This window comes from Halichoerus grypus, chromosome 3, assembly GCF_964656455.1.
Source record: "Halichoerus grypus chromosome 3, mHalGry1.hap1.1, whole genome shotgun sequence".
Lineage (NCBI taxonomy): Eukaryota > Metazoa > Chordata > Mammalia > Carnivora > Phocidae > Halichoerus > Halichoerus grypus.
This window is the reverse complement of record NC_135714.1, coordinates 103,298,562-103,320,588: the sequence shown is the minus strand read 5'-3', so window position 1 is coordinate 103,320,588 and position 22,027 is coordinate 103,298,562. Positions and strand designations below refer to the sequence as shown.

General features: G+C 38.1%; 1 long non-coding RNA gene across 3 annotated transcripts in view; it reads right to left on the bottom strand.

The window, feature by feature from the left end:
• LOC118540160 (uncharacterized) overlaps window positions 1-22,027 on the bottom strand; it is a 60,206-nt gene that overhangs the window by 10,341 nt on the left and 27,838 nt on the right. For all 3 annotated transcript variants that reach the window (XR_004919489.2, XR_004919490.2, XR_013446445.1), the window contains exon 3: window positions 16,778-16,939. This is a non-coding gene — a long non-coding RNA (uncharacterized LOC118540160). The remainder of the gene's footprint in view (window positions 1-16,777; window positions 16,940-22,027) is intronic.

Genomic DNA, 22,027 nt, shown 5'->3' with positions numbered 1-22,027 from the left:
TAAAGCCATTTATATTTGGTATTAGAAGGCAAGTAGATTTAAATTACAGCTGTGCTTGATGTTAGAATTCGTATCACTTTACCAAAATAGTGAAGTTGTCCTTTATTTATGCTCATTAATTTTGTATGTATTTATTAAGTGCCTATGGTGGTTAAAATGCTAGGCATGCAACACAAAATAAATGCTCACTCTGAGAGCTTATAGCCTGTACTAGTATAAGAAAGGGAGAAAAATTTCAGGTAAAATGGGCAAATTGAAGAGAACAATACACCTACTACAGAGAAATCAGCTGGTTTAGAATCAGAGGAGGAGGACTATGTTGGAGATGGCAGTGAATAGTAATCAGGAATAAGCTATGATAGAACTGACCATAAATTGAAAGGAAAAAAGCCTTAAATGACCAGACATATATTCTAAAATTATTTAATACTTTTTAGTCAGAAGCTCATCTGTGGGATATTGAGCTTGTATGCCCTGAAAATTTCTTTGGGTGTGTTGTGTGTGTGTGTCTGTATTTATCTTCTAGCTATTTCAATTATTTTTCTATTATTCTGTTCAAGATTTTTCTGAAGTGTTTTTCCCTTATGTTTTATGCATGATAGTTTGATTTTCAAATTAAGACTGACAGTCTTCCAATTAGGATTTCTTGGATCAACTCTTTCCTGCTTACATCCTACTGTGTAGACTTTCTTGTATTCTCTGTGATTATAACAAATGTAATAAATAAATATATATAATTATAGTAATATAATACATAAAGTAATAAAATATCATGCTGTTGTAAGAATTCAGAAAACATTTATGTAAATGCACCAACACCATGATGCATATGAAAACACTTATTCATTCCATTGATAATAGTTTCGTTGCTTGCCCACTCTACCTCTGAAATTTTTTTGAGAACTCACTTATTCCAAGATATTATTTCTGGGAACTGAAACACTTGACATACATAATTTCTTTCTGACTGAGAAGGGGAAGAAACTCTCTAACGAGGCATGTAGAGAGTTAGATTTGGTTCATTTTCATAACAGTGAAAAAAATTTTTCTTAATGCTTAGCAAAAAGAAAATTGCCTTTGCTTTTAAGACACCTAGATATATTTTTTTTCCAATGCATTTCACATAGCGTAAAATTTACCATTTAAAAGTATGAAATTCAATAGCTTCTAGTATATTGACAAAGTTGTGCAACCATCGCCGCTCTTTAATTTCAGAATATTTTCATTATATCAAATCAAAACCTTGTATTCAATAGGAGTCACTCTCTACTATGCCCTTTCCTAGGCTCTGGAAACCACCAATCTACTTTCTGTCTCTATGGGTTTCCCTATTCTGGCACCTATTTGCCTTTTCAGCCTATTCTTAACAACAGTAACAGCAAAATAGAACAATTATAACAATATACTGGAATAAAAGTTTTGTGAATGTGGTCTTTCTCTCAAAATATCATATTGTACTGTACTCAACCTTCTTCTGAGGCTGTGAGATGAGGTGATGTGAGATGATGAAATGCCTCTGTGATGAGATGAAGTGAGGGGGATGACATAGGCATGGTGATGTGTTAGACTAATATTGACCTTCAGAAGGAGGATCCTCTGCTGCCAGACCACTGTTGACCACAGGTAACTGAAACCATGGAAAGCAAAACTCCAGACAAGGAGAGACTATTGTAATGTTTACTATGTTGTCGTATGTACTAGTAGCCCATTCCTTTTTAAGGATGAATAATATTCCATTGAATGGATATACCACTTCTTACCAATTCATCAGTTGATGAACATTTTTTCTACCTTTTGCCTAGTATGAATAATGCTGCTATAAACATTCATGTATGAGTTTTTGTTTGAACATATATTTTCAATTCTGCTGGATATATACCTAGGATGGAATTGCTGGGTCATAAGGTAACTCTATGTTAAGCTTTTTGAGGAAATGTCAAACAGTTTTTCATAGTAATTACACATTTTTTCCTTTCCAGCAGCAATGTTCAAGGGTTCAAATTTCTCCACAATCTCACCACACCTGTTATTCTCCAATTTTTTGATCATAGATGTCCCAGTGAGTGTGAAGTGATATTTCACTGTGGTTTCGATTTGCATTTCACTAATGTGTATCTTTCCATGTGCTTATTGTCCATTTGTATATCATCTTTAGAGAAATGTAGATTCAAATCCTTTGTCAGTATTTTAATTGGGTTATTTAGTTTTTTATTGATGAGGTGAAAGAAAGAGTTCTTTATATATTCGAATCTAGCTCTTTATTAGATTTATGATTTGCAAATATTCTCACCAGTCTGTGGATTATCTTTTCACTTTCTTAAGTGTCTTTTGATATACAAAAAATCTAAATTTTGATGAAGTCCAATTTACCTATTTTTTTCTTCAGTTGCTTGTGTTTCATTGCACATCTGAAAAAAACATGCTTAATCCAAGGTAACAAAGATTTAGATGTATATTTTCTTCTAAGAGTTTTAGAGTCTTAGCTACTACATTTAGAACTTTCATCCATTTTGAGGTAGAAGTCCAAATTCGTTCTTTTGCGTATGGCTATCCAATTGTCCCAGTGCCATTTATTGAAAGACTATTCATTCATTCATTGAATGGTTTTAGCACCTTTGTCAAAAACCAACTGACCAAGAATGTTTAGATTTATTTCTGGACCCTCAATTCTATTCTATTGATGTATATGTCAATTTTTATGCCAGTACCACACTGCCTTGATTAATGCAACTTTATAATAAACTTTAACATCCGGAAGAATGAGTACTCCTGCTTTGTACTTTCTTTTCAAGATTGTTTTGGGTATTCTGGTTCCCTTGCATTTGCATATGAATTTTAAGATGTTCTTTTTTTAATTTCTGCAAAGAAAAAAAAAAAAAAAGAAGCAGTTCAAATTTTGATGGAGATTGCACTGAATCCATACATCAATTTGGGGAATATTGCAACCTCAACAATATTAAATCTTTCAGTCCATGAACATGGGATGTCTTTCTATTTATTTGTCTTCCTTAATTTATTTCAACAATGTTTAATAGTTTTTGTGTACAAGTCTTATACTTTTACTTAAGTTATTCCTAAGTGTTTTATTCTTTTTGATACAATTATAAATGAAATTTAAAAAAATTTCCTTTTCTGGTTGTTCATTGCTACTGTGTAGAAATACAACAGGTTTTTGTATATTGAACATGTACCCAGTAATCTTGTTGAACTTCTTTATTTGCTCTGATTGTTTTTATTGTGGATTCCTAAGATTTTCTATGTATAAGGTCATGTCTTCTGTGAATAGAAGTAGTTTAATTTTTCCTTTTCAATGTGGATGACTTTTATTTCTTTTTTTCCCTCATACCCTGACTAGAACCTCTAGAACAATATAGAATAGAAATAGTGAGAATGGATAACTGCATTGTTCCTGATTTGGGAAACAGTATTTCTCCATAAAGTATGATATTAGTTGTGGGTTTTTCATAAATGCCCTTTATCAGGTTGGATAAGTTCCTTTCTATTCATGTAATATCTATTGAGATGTTCATGTGGTTTTTGTCCTTTATTCCATTAAAATGAGGTATTGCATTTGTTAATTTTCATATGTTGAATGAACATTCCATACCTGGGAAAATCCCACTTGGTCATAGGTACATAATCTTATATGTCACTAAATTTGGTTTGCTAGTGTTTTGTTGAAGATTTTTGCACCTATAGTCATAATAGACACTGATGTATGATTTTATTTTCTTGTGATTATTTTATCTGGTTTTGGTGTCAGGGTCATACTGCCTCATATAATGAACTATCAACTTGTTCCCCTTTTTCTGTGTTTTGTTTTGTTTTTGGAAGAGTTTGTGAATATGTTAATTTCTCTTTAAACATTTAGTAGAACTCATCCATAAAGCCATCTGGGCCTGGGCTTTTTTTGTCGGATTTTTTTTTTTTTATTACTAATTCAATCTCTTCATTTATTATTAGTTTATTCAGATTTTAAATTTCTTCTTTAATCAGTTTCAGTAGTTTGTGTCTTTCTAGGATTTTTTTTTTTTTTTTTTTTTTTTTTGGAGAAAGCGAGCACAAAGAGGGGGACGGGTATAGGGAGAAGGAAAGAGAGAATCTTAAGCAGGCTCCATGCTCAGTGCAGAGCCCGACACAGGGCTCCATCTCACAACCCTGAGATCATGACCTGAGCTGAAATCAAGAGTTGGACGCTTACCCAACTGAGCCACCCAGGTGCCCCAAATCTTAGAATTTTTTTTTTTTTTAAGATTTTATTTATTTATTGGAGAGAGAGAGAATGAGAGACAGAGAGCATGAGAGGGAGGAGGGTCAGAGGGAGAAGCAGACTCCCTGCCGAGCAGGGAGCCCAATGCAGGACTCGATCCCGGGACTCCAGGATCATGACCTGAGCCGAAGGCAGTCACTTAACCAACTGAGCCACCCAGGCGCCCCCCCAAATCTTAGAATTTTTAAGTTTTATCTAAGTTACTGAATTTTTATACAAAAAAATTGTATAATTTTTATAGTATTCTCTTATGATCCTATTTCTGTAAATTCACAGTAATATCCCACCTTCCATTCTACTACATAGACACACAGAACTAAATTTGGTAATATTTTCTTCAGTTTCCCAGAATTAGGCAAGAGTCCACTAAAATGAGAAAACACATGGTTCTTGATTTTATCCTAAATTTTCTGAAAATGGGCCACAATTCTTCCTCAAAACTTCAAAATCATTCATATTTTTTATTATTAATCTTTTATTGCTCTGTCATCCTGCATCTATTACGGTTCAATTACTGACAGGAGAACACACATAGACTCTAGCCTCATGTATTTAAACAGATCAAGCCTTTCTTTTTTTTTTTTCTTAATTACCCAACATTGACAGGTGGGGAACTGGGAAGCCAGTTCTTGCTGCTGGCTCCAAGACCACACAATTTCTGCCCCTATCCGTTCCATGAGAATGGACAACTTATGATCTGCTGTTTAACACTGGAAAATGAGGAACACAGCCTTGGGACCTCTGCATTAGCTGTCGCAGAAAAGCCAAATTTTCTGTGACTATCTTTACCCGCAGCATCCAGAGTTTTGCCCACACTAGTTTCAATTCTCAAGGTGATATCATTGGGACACACACACGTTTCCTAATGCTTTTATTATAATTTATTTATAACTTTAGCCACTTAGAAATGTAAACAAACTTTATGAGTAATTTTCTCTTTAGATACAATATCTGTCCCCAGTAGCATCTTTTTAAATGTGTTCTTTGCTCCTTTCAGCTTTTATAGACTTTTAGAAACTTTCTATGTACTCTTCTTCACATAACTCATGTTTGCAAACCTGCTAGCTTTGACATTTTTGTTCTCTGAGTTAAAGTTTACTTCAACTTCCTCTCTACAACATCATTACATATTTCTGAGATAATAAGTACTTATATTTTCTAAGTATTTGAAAGAACACCTACACTTTAAACCTCTGAAACTATAATGCAATAGCAACAAGCATTTACTTGAAGCCATAAGGAAGAGAAACAAATTACATGATATGGAGGGAGGGCATAATTTAAAAAAAAACATAATCTTCACTCAAATCAGTGGAAAAAATTGCCGATGAGAACCCTGAATCAAGAGTAATTTTCAATACTGTTTTCCCTTTTGACTTAAATCCATTTGTCTTATGGTGCAAAATAGGAGATTCTTGGATATGAAAAGCAATACTCTGCATGGGGATTCCCAGAACACAGTGGTATACCTTTGTCTTGCTGTCTTCATTCTACCAGAATACCTAATCTGCATTCATTACACATTCTTTCCATAGAAAATGTCTTATTTATCCTCATCCACCTATGTCCAAGTTTATTTGGATGAAATCTCTTGGCACGTCTCTCTTTCTATTATAAACTTTGTATTGGAGTATTTTATATATTATATATAATATATATATAATATATATATTATATATAATATATATTACATATATATAGAGAAAAAAGTACATAAATCATAAGCATTGAGCTCAAAAAATGAAAGGAATTTTAGAATTTTTTTCTACTGACACCAGTGTTGGCTTTATTATAAACTATGCTCCATGTTTTCTTACTGAGCGACATCTCAGCTTACCGCATTGAAAATAATTGTCAAATGGTATATAGTTAAATATTTCAGATTTCCAAAGAGATCAGTTACTATATTAGAAACTGAAAAATTAGAAAAAATCTATTAGTTAATCATTTTTGGAGCCACCAGGTGATCGCTCTGGCAACCATATACATGTGTTATGACTGAACCCTCCTGGGAAAGCGGAGGCCAAGGCTTACTGAGGTTTATAGAGGTAGAGCAGCACCAGACCTATATCTACAGCCTGCACTTTTTCATGCACCAGGTTGCTCAGCAATGGTACACAAGATGAATTTTTGGTGGCATTCAGTTGAACATTTTGTAACTTAAAGGACATATATTTATTTTAATATGCCCTGGAAAAAAAACTAATGGTTCTATCAAGCTTATAATTTCTCAAAGAAGAGTTTGGTGAGTCACAGAAAAAACTTTTAGGCCGAAATCCTGTGAGGCTGGTACTGAAGATTGGCTCCCTACCTCCATTCCCACCTGCATGAAGTGGAGCTTACTGCACATTACAGTCTGGGAGATATGGACTACATTTCCTCGATGCCTGTAGAGGTCAGATTTCCCTGTGATCTACCATCAGCCTGGGATCTAGGAGACACACCTATTACACTTATGTATCTACCTTCATAACTGTCATCCATAATTATTTAAGAGCATAAATGGAATTTAGGAAAAGGCCCCACTTCTGCTGCTCGTTCTGCCTCTGTGGAGAAACACAGCCATGGGAGCACCCGGTTTTCTGTGGCAGCTGCAGCAGAGGCCCCCTTGACTCTCTTCCATCACTAACCTATTTCACCCCTGTGTCATCATAGTTAGGGTTTGGCTGAAGGCAATAGAACACCCGTTAGTCAATTTATGTCAAAAAGGGTTAAATAGCAGTTTTGCGGTGTCTCCTCCTACTTTTGGAAGGGCAGGAGGAGCAAGCTCTAGACTGGGTTTGCAGGAATTACTCTCATAAAGTGTTACTGACCTGACTAAAAGCCCCTTTCTCTGCTACAGTCTGGAAGATGAGGAATCAAGAGACTACCCCTGCAATTACTGGCTTCAAGACCCCATCTGTTTGTCATGACTCACGTACTACACGGATTGTGATTTGTCCATCCCAAATTTATGATTTTTCTCTATTTTATTTTTTATCTCTTCCTTTTTCACATTTTTTAAAAGATTTTATTTTTATTTATTTGTCAGAGAGAGAGAGAGCACAAGCAGGGGGAGCAGCATGCAGAGAGAGAAGCGGGCTCCCCACTGAACAACGAGCCCAATGTGGGACTCAATTCCAGGACCCTGGGATCATGACCTGAGCAGAAGGCAGACGCTCAACTGACTGAACCACCTTTTTCATATGTTTAAATAAAACAGTCTGTTGATAATGAAAAAATGCAGAGCTGTCGTTTAATGTAAAGATAGCTTAAACTTACCAGGTGCATATAGTAAATACACTGTAAAATGCTATAGTTCTAAAAAATTATATTTTTCCACTTTTTCCACCAAATCTGAGCACCATCTCCGAGGCACCTGTCATTTTTTTACACATTGTTCTGTAGGTGGCGCCATTGCTGCACAGAGGCAGGTCAGCTGCATAAAAATTGGCCTTCCAGAGGACTCAGAACAGGTTAATTTTAAGGATCATCGGCAACTCCGGCACATGGTTGGGTCAGAGCTAAGTTTTTTCAGGTTTGGTCTGTGATTAAATGTTGGTGAATTGCCTTTACTGCCTGGAAAGTAAAGGTAAAAAAGAGTTGGCAGTCTTAATCCACAAGTGGGTTTGTCAGCAAGAAAGAAGGTACAGTGCCTTAACCTTTAGTGGGATGCTCTTGACAGCCCAGCTCATGCCTTGCTTTGCTTCTTTCAGAGCTCACCTGGGCTGGTATGAAAATATGCCATTCTGCTCAAGAGACCATCTTCACCTGTGGGAAGGTGGGTGAGGAGTTGCCTGGGAGAGGAAGCCATGACACTGGGGGAGCCGTTTTTCATTCATCAAACTCATGCCTCGTCCTCCTCTTTCCCTGACGCTCTTTCTTCCCTTAGTAACAAAACAGGGATTCTGTCTCTTTCTGATTTTTGCTTTATGGAATAAATCATTCCCTCAAAACTTTATTTTTGGAAGAAAAACTAAAGTAGAATACGAATGTGAGCACTAAAGCCCAAATAAAGATAAATTCTGGGGCTCATTAACCTATTCAAAAGCCAAGACAATGTAACTGAATAGGAACATTGGCTCCTGTGCCTTCCTTTCAACTCTTGAAATCTTCTAGCAAATTTGAAAATGGGTGGAAGAATAATAATTCTTAGAAAACCCCAGTTACTTAGAAATCTATGTGAGCCACATATTTGTAAATGAATGTAGTTGCATTAATAACACTATCAAACAAACATGCTTAGTAAAGATTCACCCAACCATGACTCTGTGGGTCAGCTCTTTTGGGGAAAGTCCACTGTATTCTCAGCACTGTGATCTGCTATGTGCTTCACAGAATATAGTTTGTACTTCACATGTACATTTTTGATAGAGATTTTTGTGTGTTTGTACTTAAAAAAAAAAAAATAGCCTGGAGGAGTGACTTCCATATCTTAAAACAAAAATTTCCTGAGCCCCACCCACACAGATTACAATGCAATTAGGTTTGAGGCAAACCTTGGGAATCTCTATTTCTAAATGCTCTATAAATCACTCCAAGAATTTGGCGAGTCTTGGAAGTCTGGCCTGTAAAGAAGGAATCAGAAAATTGGTGTTAGAAACCAGAAAAGAGAGATGGCTACACTTGCAAGTCTTGTGTTATAATTTAAAAATCAGTACATTTACAAAACTGGAAATTAATAAAAAGATGGGCTGAGGGTGAGAAGTGAAAATTTGGATTTCTGGAATCTAAATCCCTTTACTGCCTTCTGATGACACCTTGATCAAAATTGCTTTTCCTTTCAAGTCCACTTTAGTACAGTGGTAGAGTAGAATCATACTCACCCTCCAATGATATCTAATAATGGGATAGAACATATTTGTGGTAAAAAAAAAAAAATAATCTTTGTGCTGGCCCAATTCTTTATGGGCTGGTCTCTGGCTATTGGACATGCTGCACACTTACATGTCTTGGTATAGCCAACTTTCGTGTCAAGTGAATGGAGAAGGCGGTGGAATCTAATACACACCACTGTGTAATTTAAATTGACTAATAGAGGGGCATCTGGGTGGCTCAGTTGGTTGAGCATCTGACTCTTGATTTCGGCTCAGGTCATGATCTCAGGTTGTGATGGAGACCCACATCTGGCTCTGCGCTCAGTGGGGAGTTGGCTTGTCTCCCTCTCCCTCTCCCTTGCCCCTCCCGTTGCTTGCCTTCTCTCAAATAAATAAATAAATCTTTTTAAAAACTAAAACTAAATAATAAATAAATAAATAAATAAATAAACAAACTAATAGAGAAACGTAGTCCTAAGCTATGGGCATACTGATACAGAATGGGAAAGAAAATGGGGACTATAATAAGGTACATGTTGGTTCTAAGAGCATATTAAAATAACATGAAAAACCCAATGTAGAAACTCTTAGTTCAAATAGTTCAACATCTTATTTAAAAAAAAAGTAAAAAAAAAAGTCAGAATCATATTCTTCCATTCTTTACTGACTATAGATATTACTTCTTTTTGCATTAATAAATTACATTTTATTATATTTTATTATAACTATTTTTGTTATACATTTTTGCATTGCTATTTTAGAGATTACCTTAGAAATACAAAATACAATCATGATTACAACAAAGTAGTAAAAATAGTAAAAGTCCTAAGTACTGTAAGGGGATTATAATAGCTTAACTCCATTTATCCTTACTATTATTTTTGCTATTGTCACATTTTTTCCTTCGACATAAGTTATAAACTCTTGAATTTCTGTTCCTGTGCTTCTGTTTTTTCATCTGGGGCCATTATCTTTGACATGAAAAGCAACCTTTAGTATTTCTTCTATTATAGGTCTACTAGCAACAATTCTTTCAGCTTTGGTTATATGAAAAGTCTTTATTTCTTCATTTTTTGGAGGATATTTTCACTCTGTATAGAGCTCTAGGTTAGAAGGTTTTGTTTTTATTCTCATTCAGTTCTTTAACAGAACCTTCTAGCATACAGTTTTTGAGTGGTATTTCTGTGAAGGTAATATGGTTTTTCTTCCCCCCTCCACCCCGTTTGAAGGATTTTCTCTTATTAGTTTTAGAATAACAAGAGTTGAAGTTTTCTTGGTATTTATCTTGCTTAGAATCTGCTGAATTTCTTGAATCTGTGGGTTATTTTTCACCAGATTTGAGAAGGTTATGGCTATTACTTCCTCACATAGTTCTTCTGTCTCAATGCCTCTCTTCTCCTTTTGGGACTCCAGGTGTGTGTATGTTAGAGATCTTAATCATATATCGTATCTCTTCTATGTTGCATTTGGTTTCTTCCACTCTCGTTGGCTGCCTGTGCCTCCTAAATACTTTCTATTGAAAAAGAATCTACAAACCTTGTGTTGTATGTTCAGCCTGCTCTTAAACTCATCAAAAGATGTCTTAATTTCAAATTCTGTATTTTGCATTTCTAGAATGTTTGATTCTTTCTTACAGAGTCTAATTCTCTATTCTAATCCTCCATCCTTTTATCCGTTTTCTTCATATTTACCTCAACTTTCTTTAACTTATTAATCATGGGTACTTAAAGTCTTAACCCTTAACCACAACTTCTGGATTTTCTCTAAGTTTGTACCTATTGGCTACTTTATCTCATGTCCCCTTTGGATCCACTGTTCTGTGTTTTTATAGTATTTTAGATTCTTGTGTCTTGTATCATTTATTTCTTCTGAGGTCTGTGCATCCGCTAGTTCATCTGGGATTTTTAATAGTACTTCTTATTCTATCCTGTTTTTTTATACCATTTATCTCTTACGAGGTCTATGTTGGAAGATAACTCTCAATTGCAAGGAATTCAAAGTTCTTTCTATCTGTAAGTTGTTGCAAAGTCACACCTTGAGAATAAGTGTTTTGAGAAACTGTTCTGAGAAAATTTCTGTGTTCTGGCCACTGCAGAGAAGCATGAAATGCTAAAATCTAAGGATTATTCATGCTTAACATATTCTGCAAATGCTATCTGCAGCTTATTAGTCCAGATTAACTTTATTTTTCCATGATTAAATTTCTCTCTGCGTCTTATTATTCATGGCAAGAAGAGTATTTATTTTAAGTAAATTTCAAAAAGGGAAAACAAAGCTTCTGATTTGCTCCATTATGAAAAGGGTTCTCTCTTTTGAAAATTATAGCTCACATAGAATCCTTTTCCTTTCCCAATTCATCAATTCCACTTCTCATGTTCCACATATTATTATTTTCTTTAACCACTTCATAACCATATGAGCTACACAAATATTATTTATGTATAGACTAATGCCAGAATGGTTTATTTAGCTATAAACTGATTTTCCTCTAAAAAAGTAAACATGTTACATGTGCTTTGTACTTAAAAGAGTCCCAATCAAACATTTGAGACCCACTTAATTGTAGAGAAGGAAGGAAAATTAATCTAGGGGATTCAATCCCTGAGCCCATTTCAGAACAGCATCATACATTTTAAAGCAAAGCTGACCATTTTCTTTGTTTCTTTAACATATTTTATTAAACCTTTACTATCAGGAACGATTAATAAAAGAATATGCCTTTACTATGCAGACACCCTTTCTTCTATTAGGGTCACCATGACCTAAAAGCATTCTTCTGAACTTCCAGCAGAAATGGCCCCAGATTTATTTGTCCTTCATAGTCCTTTAGGGTACATATAATGATACAAATTTGTTTAGATTATGAGTCCATTCGATTTTATATATATAATTTATACATATAAATCCCAGGCAAGCAAGATTTATAAACAAATTTTAAATAGATTTGCAGAAATTATTTGTTCATCTCCCTCAGGTAATAAAGGAAGATTGGTTTTGTTTTGCTTTGCTTTGCTCTTGAAAAAATACGGCATACCTTGTTTAACGATAGATAAAAGACACAGCTTGTTGAATCAGATTTGTTCCTTTAGAAGGAAAAATCAGAGACAGCAGTGTCAAGACAGCCTCAGACCCATGTAGGGGATTTTTCTGAGGTTTTCCAGTAATACCCACCCACCTCCTTAAACTCTGGTTCTGCCTTGACATATAATTCTCACTTAATACTACACACAATTTCCCTCTGATGAATATTTCAGTTCTCACATTCAGATTCACAACATTTTTAACTAGCAACCTCTCAGATATCATCTAATGGTGGTTATAGGGAAAACATTTACTCTATCCTACCTATTATCACTCCATTATCTATCTTCTGACTACTACAAATAATTTATAATCTCCACATACAGTAATCCACACTCAGGAGAATACTTCCCAGCACTGAAGCAGAGAATCATTAGGATATATCATTGGAAAATCCATGAAAAAATTATTACTACTTATCATTGACAAGGCGATTGAGACCTCGCACAAATATGATCCCAGAATGTCTCCCTAGCATATCTGAGGCTGGGTTGCCGTGGATTGAACGAGGTACTGCGCAGAAAGTGTTTAGTGTGATGGCCTACATTCAGGAAACTCAAGCAATTTTAGCTATTATTAATATTATTAATATTAGACAGCAGTGTTTTTTCCAACTCAGTACATAGCCATATTTCTCTTGACATTGATGTGTCCCAGAATTCTTATAAATAAAACATGGGCCATTATCAGAAAACCGTCTTTTTTCCAAAAGATGATTAAGTTGCACATAATCACTTAATTATATCATAGTTAAGCAAAGTCTGCAGTCTCTCAAATATTTGATTTATCCTTGTTGAAACAAAGTTTTAAATTTGTCTTTTCAACTGAATGGCTTACTTTTCTGACAAAGGTGGAACTGGCTCCTAATTTCATCATCATGTAGAAATATGCTGAGTGGATCATAAATGTGTAGCTCCTTGATTGAACATGATTCATAAAGAGCTATCTATTAGCCTGCATAAACATCCATAGACAACCTGCTCAGGTTTGTGGGTGAGTGTGTATAAGGTTGCGAGGGGAGGTGAGGAAGACAGCAGGTCATGTTTGTATTATATCAGGAAAATTCCTTTCTAATCTTCTCATGAACAGATTCAATTGAATGGTTTATTATTTTTAACCAATTCTCTACCGTTAGAAGTTTCAGCTTTTTTTTCCCCTCACAAGGCATTAAAGAAATTCAGCAAGGCCCATTTCACTCATTTTCTTTTTATCATGAGCCAAATGTGCTTTAGTAATATGAGTGATTATGTCATTTGTTAAGTTCGACATGTGATTAAGTGGGCCACTTTAAGCAGCATGCAGTGATGAAAAGGTAGGATTTTAGCCACACATCTACAGCACACTTACATAATGCCAAAACTAGGTGGGTTGTATAATTTATTATCTAAATTGGGACACTTTAGAGAGTAAAAAGAGGCTCTGTTCATAAAGACAACAGGAGAACAGGCATGAACTGAGACTGTCCCCAGTTACCTAGGATGTATGGTCACTCTGACTGTAACCCTCCTAAGATCTTGGAAAAATACTAGAAGACATGAGATGTCTTTTGTTTCCTTGTAAACTATCCCGTAGATCTATATGAGGCCTGGCCAAACTGTAGCTTAACAGTTAGGTGATATTAGTTGGATAAGTACAATCTATTACATAGATAATAAACCTTACAGAGGAGGAGAATGAATTTAACAGCAGATTGGGGACAAGGGAATGATGCCTGAGCATGTTCTTTAGGAACTATATCAGAATGTCTGAGCCTGCCTAGGACTCAGTTTCTGCCAGGTGTTTCCACATTGAGGTCCAGCTCACATTTCCTAGATATTCTGGGGTTCTGGCCTCAGTTACAGGCCTATCTATGCATCCATCGAGACGAAAGTTGGAATTAGGTCTGTCAGGGTCATGCAGAAAAATGAAGGTCTCGGGAATCGTGGCCTGAATGTGAAATAAAAGGGCATACAGAAGTTGTAGAAGAGAAATCAGTCAGCAGGAAGGACCTCAGGAGACCTTGGGATTAAAAAATCAACATCCAGAAAAAGTTTTCAAACTGAAGGAAAGATTCTGCCTCGGATTATCATATACATCCAAGAGATTAGTTTGAGCCTCAGAGGAGCCCAGGCCTAGGTGGTGCTTTAGTTTAATGAGACCTGAGAGGCAGGATGAAGCAGAGATAGGAAGTTAAACATCTCGGCTGGATTGAAAGGAACTCAGGCAGTCTGAGATTTAAATCTTCCATTCCAAGGTACTGGAGAGAGGTGGCTGCATCTGTAAATGGTTCTTGGTATGTATTAGGACCTATGTTTCTGGACAGATAAAAATGCCAGGGAAAATAGCAGTAAGTAGACAGTGAAAAAAGTGTGGGTTTCAGCACTGAATATTTTCATGTGTCTGCAAGTATCTAAGAAGCCCCTTCTTTCTCTTTCTCAACTCTAGGGAGCAAACAGCCCCAAAAGATTAAGGGCCACAGAGGTCCCGAGAGCTCAGTTTGCAAGTCTTACCCCAAGAACAAGAGGAAGACGTGTTTAGGAAATGTCAAAGAATGACTGTAAAAACATTAACAAAGCTTCTGGGACTTTACTCTTCGGGGAAAATTCATAGAACCATGAGATCAGAGAACCAGAAAGGAACCTGGAGACCAGTGATTCTGCTCCCCTTCCCATGAGAGATGAGGCTACTGAGACCCATATTGTTAGGGTCTCATTAGCCGCATCTGTCCAGAGTTGTCACACACCCAGACAGGGGCAGAACTAGTACTACAGCTCAGGGCTCCTCACTCCCTGTTCAAGTCAGTGGAGGGAGGGTAAGAAAGAAGTGTTTAGGGGGAAAAAAGACTCTGAAATCTAAAAGGTGGGAGATAGTGAGATAAATTTTAAAAGTGGATTTTCAAGGGGCACCTGGGTGGCTCAGTCATTAAGCTCGGGTCATGATCCCAGGGTCCTGGGATCGAGTCCTGTGTCAGGCTCCCTGCTCAGCGGGAAGCCTGCTTCTCCCTCTCCCACTCCCCCTGCTTGTGTTCCTGCTCTCGCTCTCTTTCTGTCAAATAAATAAATAAAATCTTTAAAAAAAATGGATTTTCAAATTTGGAACGTGGAGTTAGAAGAAAGCATAGGAGTGGAAGAAGCAAGCAATAATCAGAAAGTCAGGGAGGCACCATGTCTGGAAGGGGCAAGCACTGGAGAGGATTAGGAGGGCAACATTAAGGAAAATCTCAAGGCAACAAACAAAAACACCAATTAGGATCATTCTAGCCATATATCATGGTCACCTGGATTATTTTTTCAACAATGATATTTTAGAGGAGCTGCCTTGACACTCTGTTCCCCAACACCTACAACATTTTCTTTTGTGTTCTCTAAAAATACCTTGTACATTAGTCAAAATGGTTTGTCATGGCATCCATAAACTGGCGGGTGGGGTAATGGCATGGATTCAGATCTGACCTCTGAACTTTTTGTGCAAGTTGTCCAGAACCAAAATCTTTGGTTCGTGGACACAGATGGCATTTCACGCAGGCTAGTATATGCTTACATGTCTCACCACTTGGCTGTACTGAGATAGCCACAATGTTCATGATCTTTCCTGGAATACTCTTCTCCTTCCTTACACTCTTCAAAGGCTGGGATTAGATTTTGTTAACCTCTGCAGGTCCATTACCTACCACATGCCTGGAACATAGTAGATACTCAGTAGATATTTTTCTTTCAAGTCCATGAAGGATAGATGAGTGAATAGCCATCACTAATTACATGATCTAGTGAGGTTGAATTGCCTGGAACATCTCATTCAAAGAGAACTTGTTACTTATTGGGATAAGGAAAAGAAGGAAAATGCATATTTAATTTTATACATATAATTTTACACATATAAGAAGCCCTGATAAAATGTGATAACCACGCAATTACTGGAGCATGTCCAACCCCCAAATAATTTTCCAAACATGTGAGGTTTTTTCATGACTCAACTCCTCTACACTTTGTAATAACCAAATACAGAAATGAAGACCATATAGGTCTGTATTTAATCTACTCCTTTGACCTTGTTTCACTCCTCAATCAACCAAAGTCAAATGAAAACTGCCTGAAGGAGCTAAATTTTAATAAAACAAAATTTTAGAGAAAAATCTAAAAGAAAAGCACACTCTGACAATGTAGCTAAGTGGATCAGGGCTTCTGTTTTCATACTGCTGAAGCTTAGAGTCACAGCCACAGGGAACCGTGTCACCAAGGAGCAGCCAACCACAGCCCCAAAGTTCCCCAAGTAACGGAGCTGCGGGTGGCCTGGAGCCAGCACACACTGCCCTAGGCTGGCTCTGCCTGGAGGATCAGCCCCACAAATGAGAGCTGTAATGTCAGTTTCCGCCAGAAAAGTAGCTGAAGACTATGTTTTTAAAGGCATGCATTGTTTTTGTGTGCATTGTTTTGACTGATGAAAGAGTGGAACTAGTAGATAACATCCTTCTCTTCCCAGTACAGCTAGTTCCGGTGCAAACAGGCTGCATCTGAGAGGGAAGGAAATTTAGAGCATATGAAAGAAACAGTAGCCAATCATGAAGCCCCGCCCCCCCCCCATAACCTTCACTGGGGGAAAATGGGCACATCAATTAACCACCAAGGATGTTTTTTGAGGCATATTCAGTTACCTGCGAAGAGTCAATCACTTTAAGAGAGCATAGAAGTTGCCTTCTGGGTATTTTCAGAAGAGTGTAGCAGAGCTGCAGAAGAACTCAGGTGTTCAAGCAGAATATAATTCCTTCCTTTGCAGAACTCGCTTGATCCTTCTCATGAGATCCTACTCACCTGAGCTGTGGAGAAAAGCATTTGGTGCAACTTGGAAAACCACGTTTGATCTAATAATATAAATATTCTCTTGGATAACACTCGGTTTTTCAGGAATTGCCTTCTTCCTCACCCCTGTGCTCTACACAGGGAGACCCCAACAGATAGACAGACTCCCCAACAGTGTATGGCTGGGAGTGGGGAGCTTGCATAGCCTCATAGCAACAGAGAAGAGGGGGGTCTCGGGGGCCCCCACATCAGTCCCTGCAGAGCCCTCAGCTCTTCCAGACTTGCCACACACTGTTCCTTCCACCTGATTACTGTACAACCTACGGCATAGAAAGCTGAATTTTTTGGCAAATGAACTCAGCTCTCTCAGGGTCCTTCTTCCTCACTTGGCCCTACTTTGGTTCTGACAGGTTCAATTTCTATTCTTTTTTTTTTTTTTTTTTAAAGATTTTATTTATTTATTTGAGAGAGAGGGAATGAGAGACAGAGAGCACGAGAGGGAAGAGGGCAGAGGGAGAAGCAGACACCCTGCCGAGCAGGGAGCCCGATGTGGGACTTTATCCCGGGACTCCAGGATCATGACCTGAGCCGAAGGCAGTCGCTTAACCAACTGAGCCACCCAGGCGCCCTCAATTTCTATTCTTGAGGTTGGGCTCCAACTCAGCTTGTGGCCTTGGATCCAGGGGCATTTGCCTGTGTGGCTGTGACACCCCCTTTCACCTAAGCTGATTGACCTGGGCCACTGCCTACTGTCCGTGTCCCTCCTGAGGGAACGCAAGATGTTTTTTGGGTTTTTTTGTTTGTTTGTTTGTTTGTTTTTTAAAGATTTTATTTATTTTTTGACAGAGAGAGACAGCGAGAGAGGGAACACAAGCAGGGGGAGTGGGAGAGGGAGAAGCAGGCTCCCCGCCAAGCAGGGAGCCCAATGCGGGGCTCGATCCCAGGACCCTGGGATCATGACCTGAGCCAAAGGCAGACGCTTGACTGACTGAGCCACCCAGGCGCTCCACGCAAGATGTTTCTAACACCTTCGTGCCGCAAAGAGTTTAATGGGGACTCTGGAACTTTGATTCTGGCCATGTGGCAACCAGTCGTGGATCCCAAGTCTCTGTTGGTGGTGGTGGGGCAGCATCAGGAAGAGCTGTGTGTGTGTGTGTGTGTGTGTGTGTGTGTGTGTGTGTTGTGCATTGCCTTCAAATTATTTAGCATACCTTCTACATTCAGAACTTTTGCTCAGAGATAGGACTTCTGGAGATGGTGTCTCTCTACCTGTTTTGTCTTCGATGCCCATTTTCCTCCCACAAGCCAGCAAAACAGTAAGAAGCAGACCTTCCCATTCTTCTTTCTCTCAGGTAAGGAATTCCCTTACAAAAAACTGAAGGATTAGATCTATCAGGCCAGGATTTTGATATATTTAATAAATAAGTTAGAATAAGTTAGGATTTTTTTTTTTTATTTTGATAAAGACTGTGCATCACTACAATTGTCTTGCTGTAGCCTAGAGAAGGCTACGTGTAAGAGGCAAGGTTGATGGTAGACTTCCTACTCTTGGAAAGGTCTGCCCTCTCCTTTCCTACAGGGACCTCAGGACTTAGCCTAGGGACTTCGAGGGAACAGCATTCATAGGAGGAAATGAAACACATCCGTATATTTTCCTCAAAATACTATCCCCACTTTAAGAGTGGGAGGTGGCTGCTGGGTCTGTTCTGTCTCCCCCTTCATTCTCCAGGCTCAGCTGTGCCCTGTAACAGCCCATAGACCATCCCCTCTTCTTTCTCTGGCTTCCTCAGGATCCTGGCAGCACCCCCCCAAACCTGACCTCAACCATTAATGTGAGGAGTGAGGAGAAAAGCATGTCAGCAGGAAGTATAAATGATCATGCAGTTTTCCAGAGACAACCTCAGAACCATCTTAACTGTGGTTAACAAGGAGAAAGGTACACACACAGCATTGTTCTTGAGAGCCCTTTTTTCTATAGTAAGGCAAATTCAAGCTTTTTCTTGCATGCAAGGGAAAACAGAAGACAGTCTTTCCATACTTCTCTTACCTCTGTCATCAAACCAGGAACATGATATCGTAAACTCATTTCTTACTGATGTTCAGAAATGCCAGTGTTTTTTGACAGAGATGGGTGGTATATGAAGAATAACAACAGCAATAATTACACTTCTCCCAAGTGAATGGGGTCAGGATGTCATAGTTCTTGCAGAGGAGGTGTTATGTGAGGCAGAGTCCTCATTTATATATATTGTGACTAATTGAAAACTCAGAATTGAGGCAAAAATTATATTTTAATTTCACACTGCTAAAACCGGAAGAGTGCCTGCCAGGTCCAGCTCGTACCAACAGAGGATTTTATTTTTTGCTTTATAGCATTTTATAATCTTCTAGTTCACAGGCTCCTATGATGTACTAAAGACTAAGTGAGAAACAGTTCGGGAGAATCAGAACCATCTTGCATTTTAAAAGGTGGTTGTTAACCTTTAGGGATTTCCTGGGTGGCCCGGGTCATGGTCCCAGGGTCCTGGGATCTAGTCCCAAGTCAGGCTCCTTGTTCAGTGGGAAGCCTGCTTCTCCCTCTCTCACTCCCCCTGCTTGTGCTCTCTCTGACAAATAAATAAAATCTTAAAAAAAATAACCTTTAAAGAAGGTCTAGCAAAAAAAAAAAAAGAAGAAGAAGAAGAAGAAGAAAGAAGAAGAAGAAAAGAAGAAAAAGAAGAAGAAAAGAAGAAGAAAAGAAGAAGAAAAGAAGAAGAAGAAAGAAGAAGAAGAAGAAAGAAGAAGAAGGAAGAAGAAGAAGAAGGAAGAAGAAAGAAGAAGAATAAGAAGAAGAAGAAGAAGAAAAGAAGAAAGAAGAAGAAGAAGAAGAAGAAGAAGAAGAAGAAGAAGAAGAAAAGAAGAAAGAAGAAGAAAGAAGAAGAAAAAGGAAGAAGAAGAAGAAGAAGAAGAAAGAAGAAGAAGAAGAAGAAGAAGAAGAAGAAGAAGAAGAAGAAGAAGAAGAAGAAGAAGAAGAAGAAGAAGAAGAAGAAGAAGGTCTAGCAGCAATCTATTAACTCCCTGACTCCACCAAGTCATTTTAACCAGAACTTCTCTAATGGAGGGTTGCAAGGAGGAAGAGTTGAAAATATTCTGAATGGCCAAGAGATACTCTTTGACCTTGGAGGTATGATTCAGAGTCAGACTCTTTTGACTTTTGAATATATATATATTTTTTACATGCAGTCCTTTTTTTTTTTTTTTTTTTTTAAGTGGCTCGACACCCAGATGGGGCTTGAACTCACGACCCTGAGATCAAGAGTCGCATACTCTACCAACTGAGCCAGCCAGGTGCCCCTGTTTTTGTTTTTGTTTTTTTTAAATGTGGACTTGCCCTTTGGTGTGCAGAGCTTAGGAAAGGGGTGGATAAATTTGCAGAAAGAGCCCAAAAACCTTCTGGGAAGGAAGGACAGAGACACCTTCCCCCAACCTCTGCTCCTTACAATTTGAGGTTAGAAAAACCAGGCATGGTGGAATGAGGTGGCCCTGGCCAGAACCTGAAAGCACAAAAGAATGTCTTTGAGCCCTTAAGGAATGACCTAAACTGATGACCCAAAGGTCTTGACCTAGGGTGGATTCCTGCACAAGGCTTGTTCAAGACAGGAAGACTCTCCACCAGACTACAATGCTTGAGAACAACGACTGAGCTTGTAGGTCTGATCTTGGAGCCTGACTGGGCACCATCAAGGCTTGGATAGGGATCTGGTCCAGCAAGGACATCTTGCACTAATGAGATTGCAGCCTTCCAGAGCGTACAGGATCTAAGTAGCCACGCAGAGCACTGCCTGGTGTTTGGACCTGAAGCTCTTTCTAGAGGGCATAAGTCCCCGAGGGCAAATGAAAGGAGCCTTGATGAACTGTACACAACCAAGAGGTATGGACATATTTGTATCCGGAGTTGGTGAATGAGTACACCCAGGTTACAAATCAAACCATAATCAAGATTCAGTGAACTATTATGCTCCTCCTAGTCTAGGTGCTTAGGGGTAGAAAGCGGCTTAGACCATGGCACCTGTCCCCAAAGAGTTACTGCTGAATATTAGAGAGGCAATTGCAGTCAGAGAATAAGAGAGTGTGTTGAAAGCATTAACTGTGCATAAATAATAACAATACATATCTAGCGTTTACTAGTTACCGGATCGTGATCTTAGTGCTTCACATCTAGTAACTCATTTAAACTTTTCAATTATCCCATTATTTCCATTTTACAGGTGAAGACACTAAACACGGAATTTAAATAATTTGCCACAGGTCACACAGCAGGATGTGGAGAAGCCAAGACTGAAACCCACAGCCCTATTTCAGAGTCTGTGCTCCCAAGTAACCACACCACACAGAGGTCACAGGAGTTCAGAGGACACAATAGCAAAACTTAGGTAGCATAGATAAATGCACAAGACTGATTTTACATTGAGAATCAAAGCAGAAGTTACATTTTACGGAGAAGCAGACAAAGTAAAGGGATACATTAAGAGCATGTGCGTTGTTTAAGCAAAGGTAGGTTGATTTCTTTAGACTACTCTTTGTAAATTGTAAGATAAAGAACTTTTATAGAAGCCATCAAGATGCTGAGCACTATGTTCTCCTTCTTAGAGGATAACCAGAGGACCTTAATATTCATTTTCATACATTTAGCTTCTTATCAATCTTTTTATTTTATCCTCATGTCTGTATTCATTCAGCAAATATTTAATAAGCACTGAAGATTCAACAAGGAATAAGATATATTCCTTGCCTTCAAGGAACTTACAGATAAACAGGGATGATAATCAAGCAAAATAATCCGAATAGCATGAAAGTGCTGTGCTTCAGGGACAAATGCAGACAGCTGTGGGCACCAAGGTGGGGAATGGCTACCTCCTGGTGTGAGTCAGGAAGGGGTACATAGGAGGGGTTATTTGAGCTCATGCAAGGAAGGGTAGTGTGTGGAGGACAAAGGAAGCAGCACATTTAAAGTCCTGGCAAGAGAAAGCATTTTAGGAAATGAAAGCCATTCGGTATGTCTGGAAAAATTAATTTTATGTAGGAAATGGGTTGGCAGGCATGGTATTTGATGAGACCAGGGACAC